Below are 12,718 nucleotides of genomic sequence, written 5' to 3' on the forward strand. Positions count from 1 at the left end.
TGTCACATTTTTCTTTTATCAAACAAACCCACAAAATTATCAAAGTTAATCCTCTAATCATCCATTGCTTTACTTCTAGATCGATTTGCCATTGATAATCTTAATCTATCAACTTTTTGTGCATCACCCAGTAGATTTTCCAACTTATATCTATCTTCCATTCTTTTTCACGTCCACCATTAACACCTTTTCTTTCTCTAATTACTTCACCATCTTCAACTTTACACATTATGCAAAATTCTTGGGTTTTTTGCTTTTTTTTCAGCAATACCCATGATTTATTTTCTGCCAAAGATAAGGTAAAGTTTCAAGCTTTCAATTTCCCGCTCAACCCTTATGATAATTTGAAGCAAATTTTCTGAAACATAAAGAGTATAAATTGTTTTAGAATAATAAAAAATATATCAGCAAGCAATTATGAGGAAATACCCAGGAAATTGAAGCAAATAGAACAATGGGAGATAAATGAATGAATGAATCTAAAATTTTAAGAAGAGTAAGTTAATCTGTGATGGTTTCAGAACAAATAATTAATGAAGTTTGCCTTGAAATTCTAAAAACAAAATACTAGTATAAATCTGCCTTGATAATGGTAAATCTGAGTAGAAAAAAGTTCTCAAATAGTCAAAGAAAATATTTATAATTCCACAACAACTCAAACTTTTTTTCTAAAAGAATGGAAGAATAATAGCAAAAAAAAAATTCAAGCAAACCTTAGGAATAATGCGTGCTGAAATTTAGAGCAACACTTTTCTAATAATCATCTGAGAAACTTAAGAAAAGAAAAAGTAGCAAAAAGTAAAAAGAGGGTGAGGAATCAGAGGAGAGAGAAAAGAGAGTGAGGAATCAGAGAAGAGAGAAAAGAGTGTGAAATTTTATAATTAATGTCATGTCACATTTTTCTTTTAATTAATGCCATGTCATATTTTTCTTTTATTTTTGGGGCTGATAACGGTACAAATCAAAGTTTAGTATCTTAAGTTAACGGACATCTAATTTAAGTACCTTAACTGAAACTTTTGAAAGTTCAGTACCTTAACTGAAATTTTTTTTCAAAGTTTAGTACCCTCCTGTGTACTTAACTCCCAATTCACCCCTCATCTGTCATCTCCTCTTCTTTTATGACTTTGTCGGTTTGTCCCCTTGAATTTGTCCATAAATAGCCATGGAAAATTCAGTCCCAAATTCGCAACAAAAATCAGAAAAAAAAATCAACAATTTAATCCTCCTCTCATTTCTCTCGGAAACCACCTCACCACTACCTACAAACCACCTTTCCAAACACCACAATCTTTCAGTCACAACTCGCCGGAAAACGCAGCCCAAAAGGGCCTAGTTTCACTTTCTATCTCCTCTGTTTCGGGTCTCCTCCCACAACATAATCAGTCACACCACCACACGCCTAATCCCCGGCACAACTCGCCCCACCTGCCGCGTCAAACTCCGACCACCCACACACCGCCGCGTCTCAGTAGTTTTTCCCCCTGCTCCCCTTGACGCTCGCACACCACCAGCACCCACCTTGTCTCATTCCTTCGTTCAACCCCTCGTGCTCCTCCTCCGTTCGTTGCTGCGCCGCGCCGAGAACTTGCACCATCGTCATGTTGTCGTCGCGCCACCGACGCTGCTGTCCACTGCCCGTCCACCGGAGCCGGAACCCGAGCCTCGCTGCACTGTCGTCCCTGTTAAGAAGCAGAGGTATAATACCACGTTCATAGTTTAAAAATTCTGATTTTAGTACTCAGGGCCGTTCCTGAACATTATTGGGCCCGGGGCAATATATGAAAAAATGACCCCTAATGCATAATAAATTTAACAAAATATGCATGTTTATAGGATAAAAACTGTTTGAGAATCGACTAATTCATGTTTATCAACAACTATTTCTTCAAAAAAAAAAAAGAATTTTTTCATTTTTATATGATTAATATATGTCTAATATTCACTCCTTTATAGAAATCTGTAAATTTATTAGGTCACGTAATGTAAGAAATAAGTTCTAGTGTTGTTATCAAATGTTAATTTTATTTTTTAAAAAAAGATGTATGTGATAGGAGTTGGTGGGTATCTTTTGGTAAAAATGAGAGAAATCACATTATAATAGTTGGACCATGTCAAAAATAAAAGTGTATGAAACTGAAATGGAAGAAACAAAAAACAAAGTGTTCAGACTATTGTGGGACGGATGAAGTAGCCTTTAATAAACTATATAAACTAATGACTTGACAAATAAAATCGAAAATAAAAAATATATTTTATCACCCAACACCTATAAAAAATATTAAGAATCTAAGTATTGGCTTTAGGTTGTAAATATTTTTTTTATAATAATTTACAATTTTAAGGTATATAAGATATAAAATCGTACTAACTAAACAAATAAAATAAAATAAATAATATGGTAGTAGAAAGGAAATGAAGAAGTTGGAAATAGTGTAAAAAAAAAAATATAAAAGAAAAGGAAAGTAACAACTAATAAAGCCATAACATCTTTGCCAATTGCAAAAAAAAAAAAAAAAAAAAAGGAAAAGAAAAAAAAAGATGGACAATTGCAATAAGAAGATTCGAACCATTGAGGTCCTACGCTCTCAACTTTTCCACATAAGCAAACAAATACCATCTTTCCACTACAAGACATATGCATTACTTATGCTGGATTAGTTACTTAACCAACTTCAGATTTATGGGTCCTGGGCGGGCGCCCCGCCAGCCCCGCTCCAGGATCGGGCCTGTTAGTACTTTGTAATGCTAGCCCAATTACCTTTGTTATTTAATACTCCAACTGTTTTATTTTAATTATTGTACTTTGATATTTTATACTATTTATAAATTTTACTTTGACCATCATTTGTGATTTATATGCGGATGAAAAAATAGTCAGATCTGGTTAGATTAAACTAAAGATATACTACCTCTGTTTTTTTAGTTGCAACATTTGCTTTTTCACATTTGCCGAGACGATTCTTTGAACATTAATATCTCTTATTGGATGTAAGTAAAAATTATAAAAATTTGATATTTGAAGTTGTCGCATTGAGACGAATCTAACAAGATCCCACTTGACTATGTTTTTTCTTATATAATAATGCGAGATAGTTTATCAAAGTAGGTTGATGAATAATGCCACAAACCAAATGTTGCAACTAAAAAAATATGGAGGTAGTATGTCTTTAAAGTTTGCATTGACATGTATGAAAAGTGTAAGGGTGTAGATTGAAATGAAACAGGCAGAAGGTAAGTTTTGGCCTAGGAGCTCTATCACCTAGTGGACCACTAAGCTGATGCATTCATTTGTTGCGCTAATAGACTAATTTTAGTTGTATTAAACCACTTAACTTATTTCCTATAATTATTATTGGGCTATATTTCATAATTATTAAATTAGTTGAGTTGATTAAAACTAGTTAAAATTCAATAAGCTTGTTAATTGTTAATGCTGAACTAAATTGGAATAAAACCAATTATATATATATATATATATATATATATATTATATATATATATATAATATATATATATATAATTGTTATATGCTTGTTGTAACTTAGAAATGACTTGTCTTATTTATTAATTTTACTTTGACCATCATTTGTGATTTATATGCGGATGAAAAAATAGTCAGATCTGGTTAGATTAAACTAAAGATATACTACCTCTGTTTTTTTAGTTGCAACATTTGCTTTTTCACATTTGCCGAGACGATTCTTTGAACATTAATATCTCTTATTGGATGTAAGTAAAAATTATAAAAATTTGATATTTGGAGTTGTCGCATTGAGACGAATCTAACAAGACCCCACTTGACTATGTTTTTTCTTATATAATAATGCGAGATAGTTTATCAAAGTAGGTTGATGAATAATGCCACAAACCAAATGTTGCAACTAAAAAAATATGGAGGTAGTATGTCTTTAAAGTTTGCATTGACATGTATGAAAAGTGTAAGGGTGTAGATTGAAATGAAACAGGCAGAAGGTAAGTTTTGGCCTAGGAGCTCTATCACCTAGTGGACCACTAAGCTGATGCATTCATTTGTTGCGCTAATAGACTAATTTTAGTTGTATTAAACCACTTAACTTATTTCCTATAATTATTATTGGGCTATATTTCATAATTATTAAATTAGTTGAGTTGATTAAAACTAGTTAAAATTCAATAAGCTTGTTAATTGTTAATGCTGAACTAAATTGGAATAAAACCAATTATATATATATATATATATATATATATATATATATATATATATATATATATATATATATATATATATTATATATATATATATATATATATATATATAATTGTTATATGCTTGTTGTAATTTAGAAATGACTTGTCTTATTTATTAAGCACATAACTTATAATATTTAACCTCACTTAGTTGAATTATTAATTTAATTATGGACTCATAGTAGGTTGCTAATAATCCACTTATAACCTGTTACTATGAACTAAACTATTGTGTTGATAATATTATGTGTTATTTCAATATGAAAGATTTTTTAACAAGAATAATGTCCGTTCTCTCGCAATAATACAGACTTTTGATTATTTTTTAATAATACAAACTTTTGATCAAAATTACTCCAGTAGGACAATGTCGGTTGTTAACTTGATGTATGCCAGGTAACAAGCTGAGGTGGTTCAGGTGGGTGGGGGGGTTGGGGGAGGAAGAAGAAAGATCATTTTATAATTTTTTGGACATGTTTTACCGGTTACAAGTCAACTTGACCTACTGGAAGAATTTTAATGTAAAGTTTGTATTATTGTGAGAGAATGGGCAAAAATGTGTATTATTGTAGTTAAAAAATCCTAATATAAATTGTTAGGTTAGTTATATATGCTCTCTAATAATCTTACAAACTAAGTATGATTTATGGAATAGTAAATAAAAGGATTATAATAACCTTAATTTATTGTAATATGAGTATAAGCTATAACTACTTCACTAATACTTATGTTCATATATAATAACTAATTAGTTGGATTTATTAGTTTTATGTGACTAAATAATATTATAATAATGTTAATGGTTTTATTATGTCAATGAATTCAGTTAATTAATAGTATTGATGCCAAGTGTAACAACCCCACATTTTATAAAACATCATAACAGCTTTTACGTGTGACATGGACACGTACTTAAACCAAGTGGAGTTATCACATGTTGTAGATGATACTATACTTACAACAACCATACTTAAGATTTAATACTTTATAATTATTGTTATTACAAACAACCATTTTATATTCTTAAAGGAAAACCATTCAAAATACTTATACAATTATATATATATATATATATATATATATATATATATATATATATATATATATATATATATTTATATCAAATTACTTTCGAGAGATGAGATCAACTAAGGAGCAAATACAACAAAAGACTCCACAGAATGATGTCGACCCACACGACCATGGCAAATTAAAGTAGTCACCCTACCTCCTTTGCTATTCTTGTAACAAATACGACCCTACCTCCACCAGGACATGTTTAAAAACAAATATCAACGATAGTTGAGTACAAAAGTCCACCCCTAAATTCATTTTTGGTGGCTTGCACATTATGTAAATCATGTTAAAAAAAAATCAATACATTTCACAAATAGATCATTTACCTTAATTTTGGAGCTACTATTCTTGTGCAAAAGTTTTAGAGTAAAAATGTGCATCATGAAGATCACTACTTTTATTCAACTCCCTTAAGTCAATAGCATTAATATACTTGGGTAAAGCAAATACGAATAGAGAGAGACTCCTTACACAAGAAGCTGGTTATCTCTAAACTATCGGAGGTCATCACCCCACCGTTTTAAATCTTATGCTTGCAAGTCTTAACTAGGACATGTCCCATTTTATTATTTGTCGGACTTCACCCACCCAGCGAGGGTTCGAAAGAGATTACCCATCCTCCAAGGGTTTGTTGTTCATATATACCATACCTTACTAGGTACCGACCTTTACCTATTTATAGTTTATTTACATTCATAGTTTAAGTATATAATTCACCACTACCACACGTATTAAAAATAAAACGTATTCATCCATAAGAGGTGGAGGAGGTCAATCACACCCATCATAGTATTATCATCGTTTTAAGTCCTAATCTTTGCTTGAAATTTCTTGTTTAAAATTTACAATTGCGCATGTTGGTGAGAGATAAAATTTTAGAAAAATAATCAAACCTTGCTGTTTGTGAAAGATATATATAGATTTAAATACTTAGCATGCTCCTTTAAACGTCTTTTACAAAGTTGAATTAGTTTGAACATATAAGACATTCATCAGAAACTTCCAGCATAAAAGAGTGAGTTTAAAATGAGTCTAATTTTCTGCTTAGTAGTCCAAATCTAGAAATTCCAGAACCTATTCTCAAGAGTTTTTCGTTACGAACATTTTCTCAAGAAACAGTAAAAGGCTAAAAACAACGTTTCGGGGCTAAAACTTCATTTTACAGTAACAGGTCATATTAAATTCGAAACAACATTCATCAATTTACAACGTTTTTTTCATGTTTTAATAAACAAGTTCTCCTTAAAGAAAAATCTTTAAAGATTGTAATAAATTGATGAATGTTGTTTCGGATTTAATATGACCTGTTATTGTAAAATGACGTTTTAGCCCCGAAAAGTTGTTTTTAGCCTTTTACTGTTTCACGAGAAAATATTCGTAACGAAAAACTCTTAAGGATAGGTTCTGGAATTTCTAGATTTGGACTACTGAGCAGAAAGTTAGACCCATTTTAAACTCATTCTTTTATGCTGGAATTTTCTGATGAATGTCTTATATGTTCAAACTAATTCAACTTTGTAAAAGACGTTTAAAGGAGCATGCTAAGTATTTAAATCTATATATATCTTTCACAAACAGCAAGGTTTGATTATTTTTCTAAAATTTTATCTCTCACCAACATGCGCAATTGTAAATTTTAAACAAGAAATTTCAAGCAAAGATTAGGACTTAAAACGATGATAATACTATGATGGGTGTGATTGACCTCCTCCACCTCTTATGGATGAATACGTTTTATTTTTAATACGTGTGGTAGTGGTGAATTATATACTTAAACTATAAATGTAAATAAACTATAAATAGGTAAAGGTCGATACCTAGTAAGGTATGGTATATATGAACAACAAACCCTTGGAGGATGGGTGATCTCCTTCCGAACCCTCGTTGGGTAGGTAAAGTCCGACAAATAATAAAATGGGACATGTCCTAGTTAAGGCTTGCAAGCATAAGATTTAAAACGGTGGGGTGATGACCTCCGATAATTTAGAGATAGCCGGCTTCTTGTGTAAGGAGTCCCTCTCTATTCGTATTCGCTTTACCCAAGTATATTAATGCTATTGATTTAAGGGAGTTGAACAACTCGAGTGGTGATCTTCATGATGTACATTTTAACTCTAATGTTTTTGCACAAGAATAGTAGCTCCAGTATTAAGGTAAATGCTTTATTTGTGGAATGTATTGATTTTTTTTTAACATGATTGAATTACATAATGTACGTACAAGCCACCAAAAATGAATTTAAGGGTGGACTTTTGTACTCAACTATTGTTGATATTTGTTCTTAAACCTATCCTGGTGGGGGTAGGGTCGTAATTGTTGCAGGAAGATCAAAGGAGGTGTGGTGACTACTTCTTTAAATTGCCATGGTCGTGTGGGTCGACATCATTCTGTGGAGTTTTTTGTTGTATTTGCTCCTTAGTTGATCTCCATCTCTCTCTGGAAAGTAATTTGATATATATATATATATATATATATATATATATATATATATATATATATATATATATATATATATATAATTATAGTATCCATGTCACACGTAAAGGCTGTTATGATTATGGTTGTTATAATTATAGTATCACCTGCAACATGTGATAGCTCCACTTGGTTTAAGTACGTGTCCATGTCACACGTAAAGGCTGTTATGATGTTTTATAAAATGTAGGGTTGTTACACTTGACGGTTAATTGATAGTTATCAATGGACTCGTTTAATAAATAGTAATAATATAATTTTATCAAATCGAATGGTTATATAATATGTATTGATATAATTGTAAATACAATGGTTCAATAATTCTAACGTATAACTAAAGGAGTCGTTTCTGTTATCGTTGATTAAAGAGCCACCTTAAGAGGTTATTAACGCCTAAGATAATAATAACCTTTATTGAGACCTTTATGACAATATAACGAATGTTATGACTATAATAAGCTCCAAGTAATACTTAGGCTAAAAAACTAAATAATGAAACATTCATTAATAAAATTATTCTTGAATATATTAAAGAAGATAAAGGATAACGTCTATTGCTAACACCCGCATTCCCCTTCGAAGTATGTTTTATGATCATGATTAATATTGTGTTTTTTATATGGATTGCGGGAAATGAAATGTTTTATGATGGTTATGATGCTATAAAATGATGACGATGATGATGTTATGGATGAAATGAAAGAATATAATTATTTATGATGATTGTGATATGTTTAAAAGAAATAAAACATGATAAATTCAAGTGAAAGATGGTTCTTAGCAGTATTCTGTTATTCTGGGTCGTGCACGTACCTCCCGGCCCAGTTAACCACCTCCCTTTTAATGAGGGCTAATGTCCTCGGGTGGCACCGCACTCTTCTATATTATGAGCATTAACGCCACCTCCTGTCAATGAGGGTTATTGTCCTTGGGTGGCTGCCTTTCGTTTTACGATGTTACTATGTTATGGGGAGACGTCTCTGCTATTGTACTAGTCATGTTTCCAAATAATATGAATTATGTTGATGAACATGATAAAGAAGATAATGTAATATGATATGATATGTTTCTGAAATAGTTTTACTCATTATCTCCCCCTTATTTATAAATAAAATAAGTTGAAATGAATTTACATTGTTAGAGTAGTATGTTACTGAGTCTCGATTCACGATGTTTTGTTTTTTGTTTTAGGTACTGATGATGGATGACGTAGCAGTGAGGAGTAATATAGTATCTAGACTTATATACTCTTATTGTTTTAATTTCAGTTTACGTCAGACTAAGTTGGATCAAGACTAATGTTGGATCCACATTATATTTCATATTATAATATGTTTAAGATACGTTGCCTTCTATTTTCCTAATAGAAGGTACGATGGTAACGCGTCAACTATCTAGGTTCCGATGCTAATAATTGATTATTAACTTAATAACATTGATTAGAAGTCTGGGCGTTACAGATTTAAACAGAACTGAAATAAATCGAAAAGAACATGGTCTATTTCGTTTATCGAGAGAAAGGACACTGTAACAACGAAAGATTTCGAATATGGACGATTTCAATCTGGAAAACGAAAATGAAAGCAGGAGAATCAATTAGAAAATTAAACTAATGAGATTTGAAAGCATAGTGAAGCGGAAATCCAATGAATTCTCAAGATGAGGGAGATATTGAATTGAAATCAATTTTACAGATAGATTCAAAGTAATTTGAGAAGATGAAGGGTTTTTTTTTTTGTTTGTAAAAACAGAACTATATTAAAATTTAAAGTTGGTTACATGCCACTACAAAATAGTTCATACAATAACTAAGAGGCTGGGAAAAAGTCCTAGTTTCATTACAATCCACTCCCGACATTTTACAGGCTTTAGCTATGGAATCTGCTATCCGATTCTCCTCGCATATACAGTGTTAAATCACCATATGGGGAATGATACTCTTCCACCTTCTGTACACTTCAATGAGGTTAAAGTATATATCAGATGCATTCCCTCCTTGAAGGAGGGTCACCGCAATCCTACAATCTGAGTACGTAGATGATAGCTTCCTGGATATTCTCACAATGAGGGAGTGTTTTATCATACCGCACAAGCCAAAAGAAAAACTTGATTTTGGATTCCATGCACGCTTTCCATAGGCAGTCGATCTCATCGGAATTTAATGTTGGAAGCTATGCTTGATATGCAAGAGAAAGGGCTAAAACCCTTGTGTTTAACAAAGCTAGGTATGTAAAGGTCCTTCTTAGAGGGCGGAATGGAGGAGGAGTGCTCGAAATGCGATCAATAATAATTTGGGGAGGGGTAAAGGATAACTTAAACAAATCCTAGGAATCGAGAAAAACTAAGTCTACAACAACAAGGTTTTCCTCCCTCTTGAAAGGGGACCTCAATTACCTGACGAATTGGCCCACTCAACAGCCAATTATTAGACCATACATACACTGTTTTTCCATTCCCTGCTTTCCATTTGCAATGTTGCTGAAGAAAGTCCCACCCCCTCCCGATATTTCTCCAAATTACAGACCCATTTTTTTTAGGAAAAAGCTAAATGCAATCTTAAGGGCTGCATATAAGAAGCTAAAAATGGAAAAACAAGCATTAATTGATCATTTATTACATAGATTAATGCAAACTTTTGTCATAAATTTACAACTAAATTCCATTTTAAGCAATGTATTTATGTCTTATATGCAACCCTAAGGGCTGCATATAGCATAACCCTTTTTTTAATGTGCATAATAATGACATAGAATGAAACAGCTAAAGAATAGCGCATAGACTTGCTTAAGAATGCTTTTTATTTTTAATATATTGACTAGTATTTTAGACCGGACGATGCCTCAAGTCAGTTACAATTTTACAATTAATTAAATACAATATTATACATAATTTTCATAATTGATTTTATTTATTTACTTTTCGTAATATTTTATCTAGTGCGAAATTGAAAAATGAACATTATGGCATGATGAGTTGTTAAAAAAACTTCTAAGGAGTTGGGGATCAAAATAACAATTTCAATTGAATTAGGGTAAAAGAATGTTATTATTTGATAAAAGTGTTAGAGATTAAAAAGTTTATCTATGTCTTTATAATTACATATAATTATAAGACTTTATTATATTTTACTTGGAAACGTTAAGCATTAGAATTGTAGTGGATTAGTGTTTAAACACTCACAGTTCCTATCAAAGGTCTTGCGTTTGAATCCTAGTAATTACACATTATTAATATTTTTTAATGAGATTATAAACATGTGTATTAGAAGCTTGAAAAGAGTGTCACGTGGCACTGTTCCTTTTATGAAAACGTCTTTTAATATATTTGTATAGATTTAGATATAAATATAGAGAGGAGAGAATAACCTAATAATTTTCAGGAGGGAGAAAAAAATTAAGTAACAAGAGAAAAAGGATTTTATTTTAAAAATAATTTTATTATTTTAATTAAAAAATATGAGGACTAATTAAATCGTCTAGATCTAATAATCGAAATGAAGGGCTCGGGTTACTTAAGACTAGAATTTTTTGCACGCAATGCGTGCAAATTTTTTTTTTCGAAACAGACTACTGATTTTCCTCGGCATAAGAGTCAAAATTTGAACATTAGACATACGAAGTATAATTGTTTTTAGTTGTAAAATTTGATTGGTTTAGTTTATGTCACTTAAGTCTCTCACCATTCTTTTTTTTTATTACTTTTGAAAGTTAAATTCTATGAACAAAATAGAAATTTTATTGAATATATTTATGATTTCTAATATTATACTCCCTCCGTTTCCTAAAGATCTTCCCACTTACTGTTCCTACAGATACCAAGGAAAATCAAGTTGTGTGGGGCATGGTGTGAGTAAAGTAGGAGAGAGAAAGGGGTTAAGATAAATAAAGAAATAAAAAGGGGTTAAAGTAGGAGAGAGAAAGGGAGTAAAATTGAATTAATAATGTAATGGTGGACCTATGATAGTGACATGAGAGGGTAAATAGGAAAATTTGTTTTGTCAAATAAGGAATAAAGCAAAAGAGAGAAGATCTTTTGGAAACACCCTTAAATGGAAAGAGGGAAGATCTTTAGGAAACGGAGGGAGTAATTTTTTAGTTGATTTTTGAATTAAGTACAGTACTTTATAAATTGTAAAGAAAGTGGACACTTTGATTTCAAGTCAATTTTTTCATAGGTTGTAGTTTGTGAGTGATTGTTATAATTATATTTTTGGTATTTTTGTTTGATGCCCCCTTTGATTTGTATGTAAATTTGTAATTTAGAATGAGAAGGGGGTAACATAGTCTCTTCATTCGGGGCACCTTAGCTCCCCCCTTCCATTATATAATAGAGATATGTTGTACTTTAATTCTTGAATGATATTTTACATAAACCTTTTTACCTTGAGAATTAATCGCTATTATATAATAGTAAAAGATAGGTCCAAATATATATAAAATTTTTATCATATATAGGAAACACTATAAAAAAATTATTATTTTTTCCTTGTCTAACTTCTAAATTATGATTTCACTACAAATAAACCTCTATTTTTTTTATCATGGCGCGGCCCACCATTAATTGTGAATGGTTCTTGAGAATAGTGATTTGTAAGTAAATTTTTGTAAATGTTTTTGTATGTATTGACGTTCTAGGTTAGTAGTTTTAGATTGTATGTTAATTTAAGTTTTAATAAAGTAACCTGATTATTTGAGTGATTTGCGTGATTTTTATAACGTGATTTTCTCGATTGTATGAGTGATTTTTAAAGTTTCTTCTTTTAAGTGATTTGTGAGTGAATGTTGTAAATTAATTTTCAGTAATTTTCTTTGAGTGCCGATTTTGATTTTGACATTCCTTTTGTAATTTAGAAAGGGAAGAAGGGCAAAATAGACATTTCAAAAGAGGACATCATTGCTCCCCCCTTCCCTTATATAATAGAGATATAATGTCTACA

General features: G+C 31.0%; 1 long non-coding RNA gene across 1 annotated transcript; it reads left to right on the forward strand.

Moving 5' to 3' along the window:
* The first annotated feature begins 400 nt into the window (after nucleotides 1–400).
* Nucleotides 401–9,135, forward strand: LOC109133811 (uncharacterized). The gene is made up of 2 exons (XR_002039021.3): nucleotides 401–1,698; nucleotides 8,974–9,135. It is a non-coding gene; the product is annotated as an uncharacterized LOC109133811 (long non-coding RNA).
* Nucleotides 9,136–12,718: the final 3,583 nt, after the last annotated feature.

This window comes from Beta vulgaris, chromosome 8 (assembly GCF_026745355.1).
Source record: "Beta vulgaris subsp. vulgaris cultivar EL10 chromosome 8, EL10.2, whole genome shotgun sequence".
Taxonomy (NCBI): Eukaryota; Viridiplantae; Streptophyta; class Magnoliopsida; order Caryophyllales; family Amaranthaceae; genus Beta; species Beta vulgaris.